This window comes from Pleurodeles waltl, chromosome 12 (genome assembly GCF_031143425.1).
Source record: "Pleurodeles waltl isolate 20211129_DDA chromosome 12, aPleWal1.hap1.20221129, whole genome shotgun sequence".
NCBI classification, from domain to species: Eukaryota; Metazoa; Chordata; class Amphibia; order Caudata; family Salamandridae; genus Pleurodeles; species Pleurodeles waltl.
The window spans coordinates 554,346,371-554,369,686 of NC_090451.1; the positions used below are offsets into that span (position 1 = coordinate 554,346,371).

The 23,316-nt window shown below is 45.8% G+C and overlaps 1 long non-coding RNA gene across 1 annotated transcript in view; it reads left to right on the plus strand.

Annotated features, from left to right (window-relative positions):
- The window catches only part of LOC138268197 (uncharacterized), a 369,403-nt gene that overhangs the window by 155,340 nt on the left and 190,747 nt on the right, over positions 1 to 23,316 (plus strand). Inside the window, exon 3 of the long non-coding RNA XR_011199952.1 lies at positions 22,910 to 23,069. This is a non-coding gene — a long non-coding RNA (uncharacterized lncRNA). The remainder of the gene's footprint in view (positions 1 to 22,909; positions 23,070 to 23,316) is intronic.

Consider the following 23,316-nt stretch of genomic DNA (forward strand, 5'->3'; position numbering starts at 1 on the left):
TGATGGAAGAGAAGCAGGGATAATGGATGAGAAGTAGGAGTGATGGACGAGAAGTAGGGATGATATATGATGGATGAGAAGTAGGGATGATGGAAGAGAAATAGGGATGATGGAAGAGAAGCAGGGATGATGGATGAGAAGTAGGGATGATGGGTAAGAAGCAGGGATGAGACGCAGGGATCAGAAGTAGGGATGATGGATGAGAAGTAGGGATAATATATGATGAATGAGAAGTAGGGATGATGGAAGACAAGTAGGGATGATGGATGAGAAGTAGGGATGATGGATGAGAAGTAGGGATGAGGAGTGAGGAATGAGGATGTCCTAAAATGGATGCTGTAAAGGTGAAACAATTAGATGGGTAAGAGTAAGCAACCCATCCAATTAAGTGTACTTGTGTGACAAAGTTAGAGGAAGGGGAGGTGCATGCAACCCTCCGCATGGTAGAAAAGGAATGAATGAATATTTAAACAAATTAACATCTGATGTGCTACGGAGAACTATACAGTAAAGCAAATAAAGGGAAAATTAAAGCAATTAAATATATGATGTGCCCCCGAGAACTACACAGTAAAAGGGCATGTACACATCAAGATAGCAATAGAACAATTAGGCCATAGAAGAAACATGGGCCCATATTTATACTTTTTGACACAAAACTGCACCGGCGCACTTTTGCGTCAAAAATATTACCGCCGGCTAACGCCATTATGGTGCGCCGTGCGGGCGTCATATTTATACTTTGACGCACGGCGGCGCAAACAACAGGTGGGAGTCATTATTTTTGACGCACACCGCGGCGTCAAGTCGTAAAGGAAAACGACATTAACGCGGCGGAAATGACTGTGGGTCTATTTACGACACCGCAAATCGGATATGCGCCATTTTTTTCACGCAATAGCGTCAAAAAGCACAGTGAACACAGCCATTTCACCAGAGGAGAGCCAAAATGGATCCCAGACGGCACTACAGACCCCAGGAAGATGACAGCAGACCAGGAACCAGCCAGGAGGACCCACACAAGAACCAGGACACTTTTAAGAAGAAAAGAAAGTGTTGCTTTAGTGCAGAGAAGCAGGAAATTCTGGTTAAAGAGGTGACGGAACACCAGCACCAACTGTTTGTCACATCAAAGTTGCCAATCAGTAGGAGAGAGGCAATATGGCAACAAATTGTCGACAAGATTAACAGTGTGGCTGAAGTACGCAGAACAGTCATTGAGTGCAAGAAACGCTGGCATGACTGCAAACGCAGGACCAAGGAAAAGATGGCAAGGAACAGGAAGGCAGCACTGCAGACTGGAGGGGGGAGTCCAGCACATCAGGAGGCCCTGGATCACATGGAGGAGATGGTCGCAGCCGTCATCCCTGAGGAGATCGTCACAGGGATTCAAGGACAGGACAGCGCAGACTACCAGGAGACAATGCACATGCAGGGTAAGTTGCATGGGGAATTAAAATGCACAAATGTTAACTGCAAGCGGGGGGGGTACTGACCACAAAATGCATGGAAGTCAACATATACATGGAGTGGCATGGGTAAAGGGGCATGGCATTGGGGCATGGCCTGCACAGACAGAAGCTGGGGCACACCATTACACTACACCAACAACAGTCCCATGGGGGCATGCTCTCATGCCAACGATGGAGCAAAGGGAAAGCCACGACAGGAGGGAAGGCCACTACGTCAAACTTACATCCTGGCACTCGTCAGCCAACATACCTCCTACATTAACTAGGGCCCTATTAGCAATCCTCTAGCCAAACCGACAACTGCAATGTAACTGCGACAACAGTTGCCACTACCACCTCTGATCTGTGTGCAGCTCAAGTAGCCAATGGCAGTAACCTCCCCATGGATCATACACACCTAAATTAGAGGGGTTAGGATGACATCTGCAACAATCCCAAGAAACAAGACAAAGGCCCCAGTACACTCAAATGTCAATGCCCATAGTTGTCACAAACATCAGCCAAAGTAAACAACAATAGGAGCGACACAGCACTAAGGACACACCCATACTGCATATGTCAGGGTCCATCCTGGTCCTGGGTAACAAGGCAACATCCCAAATGTCATACTGCTCACACAACAGCATAGAGGAGGGGACACATGTAACTGGTCACTGAAATACACCTGCACAGTCAGAGGAGGAAATAGGACACTGATACGACTATCAGGGCAATCCAATGTAACACACATTACCCAACATCAGCAGGACCCATTAACAATGTCAACATCCATATCGGATCATAACATTGCCATGCATAGGATATGCCACATGTCAATTACATTTAAGTCGATGTGAACGATCAGGGATTGGGGCAGGTCCAGATTGTTAAGTGTGCTGCCAGGGCCATCAGAACACCCACAGCCAGTGAAAGGTCTCACCATGAGAATGGATGTACACGGAGGGTCGAAAAGGGAAAGAAGGTGGCAATTCTCTATTTGGCTAAAATCAACACCTAGAGGCGATGAGGCTGACAAGTCTAATAACTCAATAACATACATGTGACACACAGGTGGGCCATAGGCCTGAAACAATGCCCATCTGAAGGACTGCAGATATTAACACAAAACAAGATCACAAAGTGAATTCATCAAAAGGCAGGCATGTCACATCAAAATTGCCACAACACAGACACACTAATTGTACCCTGTTTCATTGCAGAGGAAGATGGATCTCCTGCCGATATGCCTGTCCCAGATTTCCCTGATGACATGGATGACGAGCCGATAAGAATTCAACAGGAGACTATCCAAAAGGTCCTTGAAACCCTCCAGACCCCACCTTCTGTCACAAGGAGGAGCACAGAACAAGCAGCCATCGCAGAGGAACCACCCACCACCCCAATTATAAGACCTGCCAGCTCCAATACAGCTGAGGACTCAGACAACACTGGCACCAGCTTTGAGAGAACTGTAGTTGGAGTACAGCGGGAGCTGGCAAAGGATGCGGGTGGGGATGCAAAATATGGCAGCCAGCCTTGAGGGGGTGCGTTCGTGCATGATGTCATTTGCAGATCAGGCAGCAGCTATGCAAGCCCTAACATCTATCTTGCAGGAACTGCAGAAAACCCAGAAGGAAATCAGCACAGCTGTAATACAGTTGACCCAACACCTACAACAGCAATCCTGTCAACGCGTGCACGAATGCAACATTGAACCCCTCAGGGCCGACCTGGCTGCCTACCATCGTGATGTGGCTGCTATTCTCAAGAACCAGCAGGCCCTCCTTGCAGCAGTACTGCCCTTAAGACCTTCACAGGGAGCAGCGACCAGGATGTCTGACTCCACGTCTTCTAACACTGAGGTGTGTGTTGCCCCTTCACAACCAACAGCAACAAGGACAAAGCAGGCAACACACACATCAGAAGAAGAAGACATGGAACAGATCACATTCACAAGGAAAAGTACCCCGGAAGCACTAGTCCCTGCCACATGGCCAACTATTACCAAAGTCCTGCGTTTTGAAACATGGCAGTCTTACAACAACTGTACTCAAGCACTGTTCTGATAACCACTGTATATCTTGTCACCCAGCCCAGTGATTTTCTCTCTCCTACTCATTGGCTAAGTCTGTCTCTCTGCACTGTCTGAAACAGCAACCCCAGCATGACAAAAGCATTTTGGTAAACCCTTGTGTTGGATCACAATGGAAGATATCACTATAACGGACTCACAATCATGGACAATGTACATATAGCACTACAGCACTTTTCAATAAATAGCACTTACACAACAAATCTGTCTCTGGTTAATGTGACATATCAACTGTGCAGTAGATAACTGAAATGTGCCTACTGTCAAATTACGTAGCTTGTCAATACAACTGTCCAGATATTATGTAGTTAGAGAAATCTACACAGTGACCATGATTGCATCATACTCTGCCCATCCTGAGGGAATATTCTGATGAAGTGAGAAACTATAAACCACCATGCTGTGTTGGACAGAAGAATGCTTCCTCAGGGGATAACTAAGTCATGAAATAGTGCCCGCTAAATGTTGTCAACATGCAAAAATAACACAATACACATGCCACACTAATCTAAGTAAATACAAAAAAAAACTGCACAAATGAAGGTGTCTGAGTTAACATACAAATAGGTAATCATGCTGAACTGTGTCACAAATTATGTATGAGGGTCATGAAGACAAGAATACAAGAATGGAAATGAGAACTAATCTTATAAGGGTGTGCATGACCATCACACTGCAGTCAGACCTAAAACTGTTTCCCCAATATCAAGTCTGGAAGCACTGTTAGTGACTTTCAAAACACACTTATCAACAGAAACACATTGGGAACCATATTAACTGTGATTGGTGGTTGCAACAAAGGGTAGACACTTTGCAAGGTAGCTCTGGGCTAGCTGCCAATCGTACAGCTCAGTTGGGATTTGTTTGTAGCATAGGACACAGTTGTTATAGTACAAAATTGATGTACACTGAATCCAAACCCACGATCAAGTACCATTCAACACATACTATTAAGGGGTAACCAAATATTTATTAAAAGCTAACCATAGATGAGGAAACTGAAGGAAAAATCTTACCTACCCTAATCTACACTGACTACTCATTACCCACAACTGTCCCTAACTAACCTAAGCTACACTTACTAATCACATGTAACGAAACGTTCTAAACATCTACCCCCCACCCCCCTTATGAGACGGGACACATTGAGGACAACACATACTAACCTAAACACATACTATACTATCCTAAACAAATATATATTTTAAATGTTTTTTCTTTTTTTTTTACACACAAGAACCCCAACATAGCCCCCCACCCACACATGTAATAATTCAAAAAGGAAACAAGCAGGACCCCCCACCCACTAACACTAACACTAAACTAACAGCCTATACTAACCTAACACTAAGCCCCCTAAGCCCACTAACTATAAGAACAAGGAAAGAGGAGGGAGGGGAGTGTATCATGTCCATCAAATCAACTGTCTAGAGGTTGGCTTTCCGGAGGGTCCGCTTTATATCCTTGACCCGCCGTTTAATGTGCTGCACGTCCCGGCTCAGGTGGCTCAGCTTGCGCAGCACTTTGTCCATCTTATGTTCAAGTCTATTGAAGGCTGCAGGGTCAACAGCTGGAGCAGTGGCAGTCTGGGTACCGGTGGAGGAGGTCTGTTTGGGCTGTCCTGCACCGGTGGCAATGCTGGGGCCAGGAAGTCCAGCAGATGTTGGATCAACAGTGGCAGCTGTGGGTGGGGCCACCTGGCTCTGATTGGTGGTTGTTTCTGTGGTGGCTGTGGTGGACAAAGTAGGCCCACCCTGTGGGAAGGCTCGCCATGCCCCGGAGGCACGTTCATGGCGATATCGCCGGGCCATCCTCCGGAACCCCGACTCCACCAGCAGGATGTGCTGGTATCGCATGGCCCGACGCTGAAATTCACAGACCTGGTCTGGAGTCATGTTAGCTGCTGTGAAGACAAATGCAGATATGCTACATTAGTAACTGCATTGTGTGAAACGGCACAGCAAGTTAATCAGACATTACATCTACTGTACTTCTAACAGCTCATATCACGATACAGAGCATTGAATGTCCCTGAGGAAGTATATGGCAGGCCAGACAACAAAGGTGACATCACACAAAGCACATCCATAACCCACAGGATGGGTAACAACTGGCTTTGACTTGCAATCTGAGTTCTGACAGTTAACATCTAAGAATCATGCTGCATATCCTCCACCAAGAGCTGGGCTACAAATGTCAGTTTACAGAAAGCAAAACTAAAGCCACATGGTCTACAAGTTGTAACTGGACTTTCCAGTATGGTACCAAGTGCCCAACCTGAGTGTGTATACTAGTATGCAACCAAACCGTCACTTATTCACAGGTATGTGTAACATACTGGTAGCATCAATACTAGGTACCCCATTCACAAACCCCTGGCCGTGTTTGAGGGGGGGCGGTGGATACACAACTATAATTTGCCAACAACATGTACACCGAGGAGTGTATAGGCAACTCCACACATGTTTGTCTCTACAGACACACCACAGGTAAGGTCTATCTACAATTTGGAGTCAGCAAACCCTAGAGCACTCATAGGGTCAGACATGTCAGGAAATGCAGAACTTAGTACACAACATATACTTCCAGTGAGGCCTGACTTACATCAGACACAGAGTTGCTAGAACACCCATGATCACACCCATGATCATAAATTGCATGCACACCTCGGCCATTACACTCAGGTTCCACAGACTTGATGCACTACATGTGGAAGTACATGCTGCTAGGAGGTTCTACCTATTGTTTCAAACCTACGTAGGTAAATAGTGAAGCAGATGCCTATTGGGAAGCTATTAGCTCCACCAATCTTAGAGAATGTGGGTCTGACAGGCTGACTAAATAGGGGCTGACTTCCATTGCGACTCTTGGTGATACAAGTGTCAGACACATGACTATCCCCTGTACTCACAGTGGGGCCTACAGGGATGTCCTGACACCATTGGATACGCATTGGCAAACTCAAAACATGTGAGAACTGCATTCCCACTCATGGAACAAGTGAAAAACGTGCCCAACGCATCACACCTTGCTATGCGTCCAACTCACACAAGTCCATAACCAGCAAACACAACACATAACAGACATATCAACACTTACTGGAGTGGTCAGGGTCCTCAAATGTCGCCACCTCTCCCACAGTGTAAGGTGCCGGTCCACCTGTAAGGTATGGAAGGAAGAAATGTGCTCAAAATCTGTGCACAGTGCAACAATTTCATAATCATTTACAATGTGTAGGCTGAATAAGGACATGGCAGCCATTCAGACATGATGGTACTGCATCTGATATTTCATGGCCAACTTGTACATAGCATGGGTCTCCTGTGACAGTTACACACATATCTGCACACATACATTGGCCCTAACTATCATGTGGTTTCAAACTTGCCCCATAATTGGTGAGCACTAAAAAATATGGAGTGTAATCGTCTCATCATGTGCATCCAAGAGAAACATCCAACACCTGGTTACTTGAGGACTGCATTACCAGTCAAACATGCCTTGTGGCCATGACACATTTATTGCACATAGGCCCAATGTACAGAGGGAGGGGAAGGGACTCCTGTAAGCCATCCTGTTGTTACAGTATAGTCAATTGATGTGGCCCAGCTATGGTGATTTGCACCAACCATGGAGATGTGAAGCCATGTGCATACACTTGGACTGTCATCCATATTTGGATTGTGGCTCAACTAATTCCAACAAACATCTTAAGATGTTAGCTGAGGGCACCTTACACCTTTTCATGATGTTTTAAAATCCTGAACTGACATGTATCCAAAAAGATCAAGAAACCAAATAATCCCACACATTCATAGTACTTCTGTGAACGCTTTCCTTCCACACTCACCAGGCTAACATGAGACCAATGTTTGAGCCACTTTGCTATTATCAATTGACGTGAAGGCAGCACTCATTTTCAGCATCATGTAGTGATTCTAAAGTCCGTCTAGCAATTGCGTCAACATAGTTGGCCTAAATGTTGGTACATCTGTACTTCTCTGTCAATAATACCCTATATAGACATGATTGGCTCCTATTTTGTTAGCTGTGCTGACAAAAAGGCCGCACCAATTTCCTTCATGGTAAAGTTACCTGTAAGTTTGCTGAACACGTGCTACCTGACAGTTAGCAATTGTGATCCTTGCCATAGTGCATCAATGATCCCCTTATATTTCCCCAGCATTACACACAGTCATCAAGTTAGCTGGCAGACATTGCACTAATCCCCTGATGTCACTACAGAGAATTTAATCGTGCACATTAACAATTGTCGTACTCACCAACAGTGCCACCAATCATGATTCCCAGTTGGTCCAAGAGATCCTGCTCTCAGTTGATGAGGTCAGCTCACCGGTGCTTCAGGTGGTGATCACTCCTCTGGCTGGCATACACACGCTGCAGGTGATGCAGCACCTTTCCCCACCGGATTCTGCACGCCTCTGTCGAGTACCCCTGTATGAGATCGCCTGGATCATGAGCGGCAAGAAATGTGTCACCAGCCAGATGAAGCCCCCCAACTCCTCTTCCCCCATCCTGCCAAGACGTGGCCTGCCAGACATACTTATAGTTGAAGATAAGGAATAGGGGTAAAAGAAATAGAAAGGGGAAATGGGTGAAAGTAGGGGTAAAAAGACAGAAAAAAAAGTAAACCTAAACACTAAAAGAGCCCAACTATCCCCAAACTAACACTACCCACAACAGACTCCCACAAACAAGAAATACACAAGGTAAATGGACAAATGTAGACAAAACACAGTACTGCAGTATACACAAACAATATTTATTTCACAAAAGGACTTTACAGATAGCACACAGGACAAATACAGCACAAAATCTCTGGACAACACTCTCTACACAGCCACACAGTCTAGAAGGATCATAGACTGCAAAGTGAAAGTGAAAGTACACCCACTGTACATGATCTGTAAACAGGATATCCTATTACATCACTTCCTGTATGAAAAGTCCCGCCTTTTTCGCATTATGCGTAATTTTTTGTTGCACAAAACTGTATTTGCGTCATTTTGTTTGACGCTCAGATGTGAATATTAACCCGCATCCACATAATGATACATGGACTGTACAAATATCTGGATGCGGGCTAAATTTCACTCCTGTGCGGCAAAAAAAAATTACGCAAATACAGTTTTGGTAAACAAAAATGACTCACACCGCTAGGGACATCAAAATTACAGTGCATTAACTGGTTTGGGGCATTTATGCTTCTTTTTTGGTTATTTTACATTTGGAACACATCAGAGATTGGCTAATTGAAGACAGTATGGTGTTGATGGTGTATGTTCACATGTGTGACATCATACTGCAGCGGAACATCATCCACTACACCCTTCACAGTATGTTTACAGTTGGCTGACGTCATAGATGGTCATAAGTGTGGCCTACATATATGTGTGGCACAAATTGTGCATGTTTGTTATAAGGAGAGGATAGCAATGTGACGCACATATGTACAATACCTAAATGCCTTTGGCTCAAAGTGTGTGCTTTGACAACTAATGTGTTGGTTGACCAAGTGTGTGTGTGTATATCACATGAAGCATTATTGTACATATGGTTGTATGAATGTGATGTCCATGTGCCCAATCCTAAGATGCAAGTCAAATTTGGAATGAGCAAGGGCATGTGTTAGTCATACATGTAACAACACCCGTAAAGTATACTTCCAAGTTTTAGGGTCACGTAGACACCACATGTGACATAGCATGCACCAGATGGATGGCAAACGCATGTTCATGTCAATGGTCCACATTTTCTACATCCTATGTCCTAGAGTATTGGTAAGAGCTTCCTAGGCACTAGTTGATGAATCCCACAGTGAGTCATACACATGCATTGAGGAAGTGGGTACCATGTTGTTTGCACAGACAGACAAGGTTCAATCTCATATGTATGATGACACCACAGTTGAGGCCATAGAAGTAAGCCCCAACTATCAAGTGGCTGTAGTGGACCAGCATACAAGACAGCACGTGTCCACATATTTCCAGTGATCAATTGCACATAGGTGTCTTGTTCATGTCTGTGGTCCAATGATGATCCTGTAGATTGTTTGGGGTGTAATTTGTGACAGTTCGGACCAGGACTCATCATGAGTCAGTGGCAGCTATTCCTGTAACTACTGAGTATCCTTGGTTGATCAATGTGAGTAAAGTAGATGTGGATATGTGAACCAACATGTGGATGGTCCCACCCTGTCACTAAAGACGTGTAATGAGACAGTCAACAGGGCAACCTTGGTGTGCTGAGTGAGATAATGTCTCAATTGTCATGTTACGGCAGGTGTCATTACAACATTTGTACACAGGTTGGCCTCTGCACTTCCCACTGCATCTGGAAACATCATAGCCTCTGTGCTGTTTATTCACGCAGCTATTCACCGCACACGGCCCATGACTATGTTGTGCGCACTGTGATGCTGTGTGTGAACTGTCATGGTTCTGACATTTGTGTATTATTAATTGGACATTATCAGAGGTTGCTGGTTGTGCTGAAAGCCCCGTACCCAATCCCTGCCTATGACCCTGGGACACTGTCACACTTTGTCATTCATGCATATATGCAACCCAGACAAGGGATGGGCCATGATTTTTGCATTTCCAAGAGGATGTATCTCAAATGGTACAGTTAAAAGGCAGATGATGCTATACAATGTATTTGGGTATGCATGGAAGAAGCCCATGCCCAATGCCCCCTGATGAATGGGAGGTTTTCTTACGCATGTGTGGTACATATGTAGACACAGGGATACTTTAGTGTGATGCACAGACAGTTGCCAGTCAGGCTGACAGAATGCAAGGTGATTCAGGAGCCAGCTACTGGACAAGTTACATAATCAGTGGTCTGACTGAGACTGTTTGGAGGACAAACTAGACAGTTGACATGTCAAACTGTGTACGTCCTGTGTTTTTGAAGGTGACAAATGAACCCAAGGGCTGTGTTACACGGCTTAATTAGTATCAATGGTTGACGGTGTATTTGACATAATGGCGACTCCTATGCTGATCAGGGGCAGTGCTTTTTTAAATGGGTGGTGTGCATGGAGGTGATCACAGGTGTGGGCTGCATCTGTTTCTCACCAGTCCTGTAGGTGAGACTTGCATTCTAAGGGCCAACAGACATTTTGACAAGGGGAAGCAATATACATGTGCTAACAGGGCTTTGAAACTAGAAGACAGTGTATAAATTGACCTGACGTTCTTGCAGTCAGATGTTCTATGACAATGGCATACCATAGAAAAGGGTGTAGCACACTGGTTTGATAATATTGGCTTGTGTGTGTAGAGGAGGTATTATCAGGGTACACATCTTAGTATTCCAGGGACCTCTTCCAACAGGTGGGTTGTGACAAGGTGCATGGGTGTGTCAGGAGTTAGGAAATGGGCTGACATGTGCATGGAATGTCATGTGCGCAATGCATGTCATATGTGTAGCACTTCTGCTGTCTATGTTCTGCTTCTATGGAACTCTAGTCACAGATAATCCTTGCAAATATTGGATGCAGTTGGACTAACTGCTGTCAAGGGTCTTGTCAGACATTCCCGTTAGTGATGCCAAAGCACATTGACTGCCTCATGTATGAGGCTTGTTTTCCCATTATTGAGTGATGGTGTCATAGTTGTGTGCCATATGCTGCGTTGGACCTTGCTTTCAACATGTTTGTGTGAAATAGTTGTGGTCCTCTGCTATTGGCCTTCAAAGGAGATATGTACATGATATATGTCATTAAGAGTGTGTGTGTATGTGACCATTGTATGTTAGGCATCACATTAGCTCTGGGATGTTCCGTGTCCTACTCAGTATCTCAGCAATGCTCCATGCGGCAACACTCTTATTCTGATAAGTAGAGATGAAGGTGTGCAAAAAGGAATAGCCAGACCATGATATGGTGATTAGAATAGGTGTTTATTTAAATTAGTTCACTAAAGTGGTGAAGGTGATCATATTCAGAAGAAATTATTTACAATCTGTTGCCGCCTGTGTATACCAGCAGCTGTGTTCTGTAGTTCCCCCTCCTGTTGCAGGCCAGCATCCTCCTCTTCCTCCTCTTCAGGCATGTGTGGCTCTGGTTCCAGGAGGGGAATGTTTCTTCTGATACAAATGTTGTGCAATATTGCACATGTGAGAATGATCCTACGGACCATCTCGGGGGAATATAGGAGGCTACCACCAGTGATGTCGAGGCAGCGGAACCTTGACTTGAGGATGCCGAAGGTCCGCTCGACAATGCTGTGTGTCCTCCTATGGGCCTCGTTGTATGCACGCTCTGCAGCTGTACTTGGGTTGCCAAATGGTGTCATAATCCATGGCTGGATGCCATACCCCTGATCAGCTGCAAGTGAAAATTAATGGGATCATGTTGATGTAGCTGGCAGTATTGAAAAGACCTTTAATGGCAGTAGTTGTCTTGTGTTGTCTGTGACTCTTTTGTGTACTAATGTGACATCCTATGCTTGTAGGCTGTACCATCTGCATTGTATTGTGTCCTTGGCTGAACGAGTGTTTGCCTGCTAACCGTTTGTCAGGAGTATGTTTTGGGATTTCCAGTACAGTTTGCCCTCCCTAGCATTGTGACTTGTGATACAGGTGTCCGTGTGTCTTCACTGGGGGTGAGATGATAGTTCCATGCACAGTTAAAATTGAAAGTGTTGTTAACACGTTCATATCAAAGTACCCTGGACATCCCATACCTTGAAACTCATACAATGTATTAATGTAAAGGTCATTGGGACACTTACAATTTGCAAGGTGACATTTAGGCAACCACACTCATTGACGTCTTAACATTAGGCTGTACAGTAATTTCCAATGTGTGACAGGTTCAATGGTGACTTAAGAAACATGGCTAGTGATGCCAGGACCTCAGTGTGTTCCTGTTGACATGTTGCTGTTGTGGTGTATGTGTTTTGTGTCCTAGCGGGTTGCTGTGCAGTGTGTATATAAGTAGGTTTTTGTACTTATCAACAAGTAGTTCATTGCCTTACCGTCCATCCTGGAAGTGTTCATTGATGGTGCAGTGACGGAAGATGTATGAGTCATGTACACTCCCAGGATATTTAGCCACGATATTGGTGATCAACTCCTGGTGATCGACTATGGCCTGCACGTTGATGGAATGTGTGTGCTTCCTGTTGCGGTAGAGGTGTTCAGTTGCAGCAGGTGGCACAAGGCGTACATGTGTGCAGTCGATTGCACCTAGGACGTGTGGGAAGCCACTGATTGCGTAGAACCCCTGTTTTGTTTCCTGCTGCTCCTGCAGTGTGTTAGGGAAGCAGATGTGGCGGGGTGTCAGTCCATTGATGGCATCCAGTACTTTGGGCAAAAAGGCGGAGAATGGTGGTTGTGATATTCCGCCAACCAGGGCACCAGTTGTTTGGAAAGAGCCACTTGCCAGCATGTGAAGCACGGCAAGCAGCTTTATTTCTGTTGGGATGGTGCAGGGTGTCACCAAAGTGGGGGCCAACTGCTGTTCAATGTTTCGCAGAAGCTGCTGAATGGCCTGCCAGTTCAACTGGTACTTCTGTATGATGTTGTGTTCCCTGAGGCCCTGAAGGGTTGTTCTTGGGCGGAATATCCTCTCCTGCCTTCTGCGCTGCCTTTGGGGTCCCTGCTGGTGTTGTTGTAGCTGCTGTTGTTGCTGCTGGGCTCTGCGTCTGCGTGCACACTGGATTAGAATCACCTCCATGGCTCCCTGTTGCTGCGCTGCTGCTCTGCTGTTTGTTCTGTGTGTTCTGATTAAATACAGGTGTGTTTGCCCCATTTTAACGCCTGCCCTGATCCAGGCGGTAATTTTTGACGCAAATCGGGCTGTGCGTCATTTTCTGGCTCTGCCTCCCGGCCGTGCGTCATTTTTTCCCGAAAGCATAAATACGACGCACGGCCGTTTAAGCCATTTTTTGGACGGGAACGCCTACCTTGCATATAATTAATGCAAGGCGGGTTGCCGCATCCAAAAAATTACGCACACGGCGGACTTTTGTCGTCCGCGGGCATCAAAGTTTAAGTACGGGGCAACGTTTGCGCTGATTGTGCGTCAAAATTGTTGATGCACAATCGGTGCAGACGGAGTATAAATATGCCCCATGGTGTTAAGTATCCGCCTCGTAATAATTAACTTATTACACATATAGAAAGTATTCCATTGAGAATCACGAGAGTCCAGCACGAGAACACCTCATCGTGAGCAAAATTGAAGTATTGCATCATGCCAAAATGAACAGGAGCCCATAATAATGTGACCACTGATAGTATGTCACAAAGAATCACATCAGGCAATGCCATAACAATCCAGCAGGCAAAGAGTCTCTGGTAACAACAATGATTAGCCATGCACTTATACCAGTGAAGTCTAGTCTTCCATGCAACTAAGACCTGTGTGTAGACTGTTGGTGAGTATGATCTATTTCAAGTCTTACTTATTCAATATGCTTACAATGTCAGCGTCCCTTGGTGGTGGTCTAATCACGCACACAACTTGCTACCAAATGTCTTCTGAAGTATGTCCATATTCTGTGATATGCTTGACAGGAGAGCGCTGAGCACTTGACAATGTAGCCAACTTCTGTGCTGACAGATGTGTATTCGAACCTTTTGTTTCATCTGGCCTATATAGATTTGTTTACAAAGACATATAGGGGCTCATTCTTACTTTGGCGGGCGGCGGAGGCCGCCCGCCAAAGTAACCCCGTCAGAACACCGCACCGCGGTCGAAAGACCGCTGCGGTGATTCTGAGATTTGCCCTGGGCTGGCGGGCGGCCGCCAAAAGGCCACCCGCCAGCCCAGGGCAAATCAACCTTCCCACGAGGACGGCGGCTCAGAATTGAGCCGGCGTAGTGGGAAGGTGCGACAGGTGCAGTGGCACCCGTCGCGTATTTCAGTGTCTGCATAGCAGACACTGAAATACTTTGCGGGGCCCTCTTACGGGGGCCCCTGCAGTGCCCATGCCATTGGCATGGGCACTGCAGGGGCCCCCAGGGGCCCCGCGGCACCCCCTACCGCCATCCTGTTCATGGTGGGTTTCCCGCCATGAACAGGATGGCGGTAGGGGGTGTCTGAATCCTCATGGCGGCGGAGCGCGCTCCGCCGCCATGGAGGATTCCCCCGAGCTGCGGAAAGTCGGCGGGAGACCGCCGACTTTCCGCTTCTGACCGCGGCTGAACCGCCGCGGTCAGAATGCTCGAGGGAGCACCGCCAGCCTGTCGGCGGTGCTCCCGTGGTCGGTGACACTGGCGGTCACCGGCCGCCAGGGTCAGAATGACCCCCATAATGACATTCACAACATTCTGAGTGTTACAGTTCGAGAATTGTTTCGAAGGGACCTTCAGATCATCATATACAAATTCTTTGGACTCTGTAGTGAACACACACACTACAGTTTCCACATTTGAAGTGTCCATATAATGGTGCAAGCCCCCATAAGTCGTTGAGTTTATGTCCAGACTCTGCTGTAGGAATCCAAGCTCTCACTAGATGGTCTTTTAAGCTGTTTCTCTTGTGAAATGCATAAGATCACCTGAATTAAGTACCCCTCAGTGCTCGAGAATACTTTTTTCCAAAAGACTTGAAATGGGAGATAAAGTTGTACCACAAGCAAGTCTATCATTGCTCCTCTTATCTCTGGGTGTCAAAAGAATCCCTCTGTGGCAGCACCAAGCTCTTTTCAATGATGTCTTAACCAATCCATGAGTATATCCTCTAGCAAAAAATTTGGAGGACAAAATACTGGCCTCCTTAAAGAAATCCGATTTACAGGAGCAGTTCCTTCAGATATGAAGAAACTGTGAGTAAAATGAAGAATCCCTGAGGGCGCTAAGATGATAACTTGAGCTTGAAAGCAGTGTATTTCATTCTGTAGGCTTCTGGAAAAGTAATGTATTGAGTTCCCCATCAGAACTTTTTATCATTAGATCCAGGAATGCAGTTTCAGTTCTGCCTGTTGTTAAAGTGAACTTGAGGCCTCTGCACGCCATGTTAAGCCATGTATGGAAATCAGTTAGTTCTGTGTCAGAACCCTGCAAAATCAGAAAAATATAATCTATATAGTGTTTCTAAATCAGAATATTGTCTCAAACAAATAGCAAAAGTTGGAGCAAAGAAGGTCCCTAAAGATGTCCCCTTGATCTGTTGGAAAAATTGACTATCAAATTGTGGGTTAGGCAGAGAATAAAGTCAGTAGGTCCCATAAGTGGACAAGGTCTCAACTCAAGGGTCTTCCAAATTACCTCTATACCTTCCTGTTGGGGAATATTGGTGTAGAGGAACTCAGTGTCCATAGTTCACAAAATGCAATTATTAGAGTCAAAGGGCAGATGTTCCACCTGATTAATAATATCCATGCTATCCCTGACATAGCAAGGTGTGTGGAGTATAGTGTCTTTTATTTAAAAAAATATATTGACCCATAATCTTGAGAATGAAGCCTCATCCTGAGACAATAGGGAAAGGTTAACCTCAGACTCTTGAGTCCTACCGACTGTTCAAAGGTTCCACATCGAGTTTTACAGCTCCCTAGTACAGCTTTGAGCTCTAGGGCACCCTAGTAGACCAAAAGATGTGGGGGACTTGTTACCTGAAGGAGCTATCATCCTGTCTTCTCTCCACCCAAGGGGTTTCATAAGCAATATTTTTGTGGAAGAGAAACAAGATGGGAGTCATCACCCAGTGATCTACCTCTGGAAGTTTAATGGGTGGCTAGTTTATCACCATTTCAAGATGGCATCCATTTCCTGGGCAACCTGTTACAACCAGAAGACTGGATAGTTCGCCTTGACCTCAAAGATGCGTATTTAACGGTTCTCATCTTTGCGTCTCATTTCAGGTTTCTGAAGTTCCTGTGGTGCGGTCAACTATTGGAGTTCCAGACTTTGCCTTTTGGCCTCTTGTCAGCGCAGTGGTGCTTTTCCAAGTGCTCAAGTCAGCAGTGGAAGCCCTCCAAGCTCAGGGCTTCCGCTTTCTTATTTACTTGGGCGATCTTCTAATAAACCAGTGCCCTGTCAAGCTGCAGGAGCAGTTGCAGACAACAGTCCATTTACTGGAAAGCTTGAGGTTTGTCATGAATGAGCAAAAGTCCCTTTTGACCCCATCCAAACAGGCAACCTTCTTGGGTTTCGTTATCAATTCCACAGAGTGTACCCTGTGCCTCCCCTTGTGGAAAATGCCAAAAATCCGAAGAGAGTTAAAGCGTACGTGTCTTGTCCATCAATGTCTCTGCACCGGGTGGCTCGGTGGTAGGACTCGTATAGTCCTCCATTCAGGTTATTTTCCCAGGTGCTCTACACAACAGGGCCCTTCAGAGACTCAAAACCTTTCACCTCCGCATGGGCCTTCAATATTCAGAGCATGTTCCTCTGATGGAGGAGGTTTGGGAAGAGATGCAGTGGTGGCTCACCCATATGGAAATGTGGAATGGCAGACCCATTTTCAGTTCCGATCAGGATATCATCATATCAGCAAATCAGGATAGGGGTCATGTTGTACGGACTCCTTTAATGGAGGAAAATGGTCCGAGGCAGAACAGCAGCTCCACATTAATTTCCTGAAATTAATGGCAGATTCTTTTTGCAGTCCGATGTTGGACCAGGGAAAAAGTGAATTGCTGTGTCCTCCTAAAGATGGACAGTATGTCGGCGGTCAGATATATTAATCATCTGGGAAGCCCCGGATCGAAACTTGTGGCGGACTTGGCCAATGAGTTCTGGATGTTTTGCCTATCCTGCAAAATATCAGTCATTGCAGAGTACCTTCCTGGAGTCTCCAACAAGGTAGCAGACCAGTGCTCAAAAGACAAGAGCCTGTTGCAGCTGGACCCACAAGTCTTCCAACAGATCAGCAATCAGTGGTCCTTTCACAGTGGATCGTTTTGCCCCATGCCTAGATCACCAGGTATATTGCTTCTTCAACTGGAAGCCAGATCCGCTGGCGACTGCAATGGATGCCTTTTTACAGAATTGATCAGGGGAGAGTGGCATGCCTTCCCTTCCTTTAAAATGATCATGAGATTGTCCACTTAGGTAAGGCATCAGCAAACACATTTAGTCCTTGTTGTATGGCCTCCTTTAATGGAGGAAAATGGTCCGAGGCAGAACAGCAGCTCCACATTAATTTCCTGAAATTAATGGCAGATTCTTTTGCAGTCCGATGTTGGACCAGGGGAAAAGTAAATTGCTGTGTCCTCCTAAAGATGGACAGTATGTCGGCAGTCAGATATATTAATCACCTGGGAAGCCCCGGATCGAAACTTGTGGCGGACTTGGCCAATGAGTTCTGGATGTTTTGCCTATCCCGCAAAATATCCGTCATTGTGGAGTACCTTCCTGGGGTCTCCAACGAGGTAGCAGACCGGTGCTCAAGAGACATGAGCCTGTTGCAGCTGGACCCACATGTCTTCCAACAGATCAGCAATCAGTGGTCCTTTCACAGTGGATAGTTTTGCCCCATGCCTAGATCACCAGGTATATTGCTTCTTCAATTGGAAGCTAGATCCGCTGGCGACTGCAATGGATGCCTTTTTACAGAATCGATCAGGGGAGAGTGGCATTCCTTCCCTTCCTTTAAAATGATCATGAGATTGTCCACTTAGGTAAGGTATCAGCAAACACATTTAGGGGGTAATTCTAAGTCTGGCGGGCGGCGGAGGCCGCCCGCCAGACTTCCCCCCTCCAGAATACCGCACCGCGGTCGGAAGACCGCTGCGGCTATTCTGTGTTTTACACTGGGCTGGCGGCCGACCGCCAAAAGGCCGCCCGCCAGCCCAGTGTAAAACTACCTTCCCACGAGGACGCCGGCTCAGAATTGAGCCGGCGGAGTGGGAAGGTGCGACGGGTGCAGTTGCACCCGTCGCGAATTTCAGTGTCTGCAAAGCAGACACTGAAATTCTTTTTGGGGCCCTCTTACGGGGGCCCCTGCAGTGCCCATGCCATTGGCATGGGCACTGAAGGGGCCCCCAGGGGCCCCGCGACACCCCATACCGCCATCCTGTTCCTGGCGGGAGAACCGCCAGGAACAGGATGGCGGTATGGGGTGTCAGAATCCTCCATGGCGGCGCAGCTTGCTGCGCCGCCATGGAGGATTCATTTGGGCAGCGGAAAACCGGCGGGAGACTGCCGGTTTTCCACTTCTGACCGCGGCCGAACCACCGGGGTCAGAATGCCCAGCGGGGCACCGCCAGCCTGTTGGCGGTGCCCCCGTCATTTTAGCCCTGGCAGTCTTGGACCGCCAGGGTTAGAATGACCCCCTTAGTCCTCATCACGCCCTATTGGCAGTTGCAAGTTTGGTTTCCAGTTCTTCTGGAACTTTCTTAGGATTTTCTTATCTGTCTCCCCCATGCTCCAGATCTCCTTAGGGATCCTCTCACAGGGGTGTCAAACTCAAATTCATCGGGGGCCGCATCAGCAGTTTGGTCACCCTCAAAGGGCCGGTTGTATCTGTAGGACTATGTGTCCACTCTTTATTATCATAAATTATTGTCACTGCATTCAATTATTACTGTTTTTTGCAATAATGTAAGTAATAACTAGCTCTGAAAGCAGAAACATAGTCAGAATAATGGCAAGTAGATATTCAAATGTACAATTATTGTACAATTTATTGAAAAATGATTTTTGGTAACAGACAGTAATTTTTTTTTAAACATACAAATATTGCCAAACACTGTTTATTACACATATGGCAAACACAAGGCATTAACTTTTTTTAAACTTTTCTGACTAGATGGCTGACATCGTTTTCCTGAGGTCATTCCATCGATGTCTGGCGTTAGGTCTTTTGCTGTAGCAATCCGCAAAACAGCATGGAGGTTATCATCAGTGATGCGTGATCTGAGCTTGGTCTTGTTCAGATTCATGACTGAAAACATCTGTTCACATAGATAGGTGCTCCCAAACATGGACAGAACACATGCAGCTTGAAGTCGGAGCTGTGGCATCAAAGCAGGGGGGAGGAGACGGTAAAAGTCGTCGACTGTGGCATCCTGGAACTTCGCTTTCAGGCTGCTGTTACACTGAAGTTCTATTAATTCCATTTGAAGGTGATGTGGTGCACTGTCAACATCGATGTTGAAGGGATTGGCCAAGCTGGTAAAGGTTAAGTTTTGTTCTTTAAAGTCAGAAAAGCGTCGATTGAATTCATCAATCAGCCGATTCACTTTGGTACCCAATCAAGCACATGAAAAAGTACCTGGGAATGAGGTTGAGATGCTCTGGCAGATAGGAAAGTGGGCAAGACTGTCTTTTTCAAGCTGTGACTTCCATAGGCGCAGTTTCTCCTGGAAAGCTGTTATTGCCTCATACATTGAGGTTATGACTTGTTTGCGGCCCTGCAGCCTCAGATTCAGTTGGGCGAGATGCTCTGTTATGTCACACAACATGGCAAAATCGCACAGCCAGTTTGGATCTGACAGTTCTGACAAGGGCTTCCCTTTACTTTGCATAAAAAGAGTAATTTCTTCCAAAAGCTCAAAAAATCTCTTGATAACGGTGCTCCTACTCAGCCACCTTACTTCTGTATGGTATGGCAGATCTGTATGTTCCATGCCCACCTCCTTCAAAAATTGTTGGAACTGACGATGATTCAGACCCCGTGCACGCAGAAAATTCACTGTTTTCGTGACTGTGGACATTATGTTATCCAGTTGCAGAACCTTGCCACACAGAGCTTCTTGGTGGATAATGCAGTGATAAGTTATCAGCGGCGTGTGGCAATTACTTTTTTTCATTTTCTCTTTTAACAGTCCAACCAAGCCATTTCTCTCTCCACAAATTGCTGGAGCGCCATCAGTAGTAAGTCCCACCAACTTTTCCCAAGGTAATTTCATTTTATTTATGGATTCCTCCACTGCATTGAAGATGTCCCTCCCAGTTGTTGTCCCATACATGGCGACCACATCCAAGAGCTCCTCACTGACAGACAAGTCTTCCTTCACACCTCTTACAAAAATAGCAAGATGAGCTGTATCAGTATTGTCAGTGCTTTCATCAACAGCTAATGAAAATGCCAGATAACTGCATGCCTCTTCAGCCAACTTTGTTTTAAGATTACAGGCTAGGTCCCTGACTCGGTCTGTGATGGTGTGTCTTGACAAGCTGACATTGTTAAAAGCCTGTCTCTGCTCAGGGCACACCTGTTCACATACCTTCAGCATACACTGCTTTACAAATGCACCTTCTGAAAAGCACTTTGAAGCTCGCGCAATTTCTTCAGCCACAAGATAGCTGGCTTTCACTGCTGCATCATTTTTTGCTGTCATTTTTGCAAAAATATTCAGTTGAGAATGCAGGCTACCTTTTAATTCTTGGACTTTTTGTTGCTTTTCCTGGTGGCTAAGGTTAGCAAATTTGGCTCCATGTTTGGTCTCAAAGTGCCGGCGTAAATTGTATTCCTTCATCACTGCCACTGCCTCATAGCAAATAAGACATACCGGCTTGTCTCCATTAATCACAAACATGTATTCACTTTCCCACCTCTCCTGAAATTGCCTTCACTCTGCATCAACTTTTCTTTTCTTGGACATTTTTGGGTTATTTGATTGTAGTTTATGGTCCCTATACCACTGTAAAGTGACACGGAAGTGGTCAGTATATCCAAAGTTTACCGCTCAGACTTTTAAGCAGAATAATAATCAGCCCCCCCCCCCCCCCCCCCACATACATCATATGTACTTACAGTACAGGAGAGAAGGGTTCAGGCAGCCGTTGGATCTGTCACATCACAGGATGGCATGCGCTCAATATAAAAACAAGTGGAGGTTTCCTGAATGCATGTAAAGTGGAGGTTTCCTGTGTAGAATGGCCGGCGGCGCTAGAGGGCAGACGTTCTCTGGCTTGTAGGCTGCCGCGCATGCGCTGAAGAGGCAGCTTTCTTGTGTCAAAAAAAAAAACGAGAATAAAAGGTGAAGGCTGGCGGCCGGCGGCGGCTACACGGGCCACATGACGAGGTCTGGCAGGCCGGATTCGGCCCGCGGGCCTTGTGTTTGACACCCGTGCTCTAGGAAATCCTCACCCATTAGTCCTTGAAGGATGACTAACACTCATGGCATGGAGGATTACAGGGAAAGATGGAGAGGCTGAAAGGATGTGTGCCACAGCAAGGGCAGACAGTACCACGAAACTATATAAATTGGTGTGGTCGAGATGGGTTCATTGGTGTGTACAAAAAGATTGTGATCCTTGTGGTCCGACATTGTCCAGATCTTGAATTTTATAGCGTCCCTGGCTTTGAAAGGACTAGCCTATAGGCCAGTGAAAACTTGCAGGTTGGCTATCTAGGCAGGTCACATCCCAATTCAGGGCTGTCAGGTCGGAGGACATCCTTTGGTCTTTAAATTGATGAGAGCTGTCTGTCTCTACTTGCCATCAGAACCAGGATATTCTGCTTTATGGGATGTTAACCAGGTGTTGTGACTCTTTAAATCCTGGCCACAAAATGGTTTTCTCTCTTGTAAACAGATCTCTGGTACATTGGCTATGCTTTTATGTCTTATTTCCTGTCTCAGAGTGTCGGATGTGCGGACTGTTGAGCTGACAGGATGTTTGTTAACCCCAGAGGGTGTGATATTTCATAGTTTCTGTTGGACAAAATCCAATTCATTGGTGATTTCTTATCTGACTTTGATAAGTCACCTAAGTTGTGTATGGGGAAATGCTTGAAGGTCTGTGAGAACATGACGGAGGAGTTTAGGCCTCCAGGGGAAAAACAATTGTTGCTATTCCTTAAGAAACCTTTCAGAGCAGTGTCTTTGCTAACAATTGCGAGTTGGATCCGAGGGATCATGCAAGAAGCTGGCATTGATGGGTCACAATTTGGCATACATTCGGTTAGAGGTGCCATGGCCTCCAAAGCATTCGATGTGGGTGCTCGCTTGCAAGATATTCTTAGTGCAGCTGATTGGTCTCCAGACTCTATGTTCAAACAGTTTTACCTTAAACTGGTCTTGGATATGGCGTCTTTGTGGGTTGACAAGCTTTGAACCAGCATAATCCTCACTTCCGGTCCTGCCATAGAACATAAAATTTCCTAGCATTTGTAACAGAAAGTTCCAATTCCATTAAGGACACAGAGGCCGAGGATTATTCCCACCCATAGTTCCTGGGAATAATGCCCACACTTCTGTGAATATACCCAGTTCATAATGGTTTACGTCTATAAGCAGGGTTCATGGTAAGGTATACGTATCAAATGTTCGGTTTGTTGAGTACTGAAGTGAGAGTTGTCGCTGTTTCTTAGTTTGGTTTTTTTCTACTGGCAAATTATCATGTTGAAAATGTGACTCTTATGATCTATTTCATATTGTTAATCTGATTTTTTTCTGGGTTTCAGGATACCTATCTCTGTATGTGTTTTGTATTTCAGGTTAGAACAATAATAAAGGAGAATATGAAACCTACAAGGAGTGCGGCATGTCACAGGAACGAAAGAGAAGGAGCCAGGAGGAGTGTCTTGTTATAATGGACTAAAGAGACTTTGATTGGTTCAAAGTTTGTTGTTTCTTTCCTGTGGGTTGATGCGAAAGGTAGGTTGTCATATCCATGTTAAAGCCTGCTGGAGATAACGGATGGAACGTTGAGCATAATCCTCACCTCTGTGTCCATAATAGATTTTAAACTTTCCGTTATGAATGGTAGGAAAATTTACATTCTGCATTAGTATGTCTCTGAAACCACAGGTATACACTAGTACTCTTCCTCGCTTCACTCACTGTTGTTTCTCATATCAAGAGAGATTTGCACTAGAAGATGGATCTGCAGCACAAGCATGGT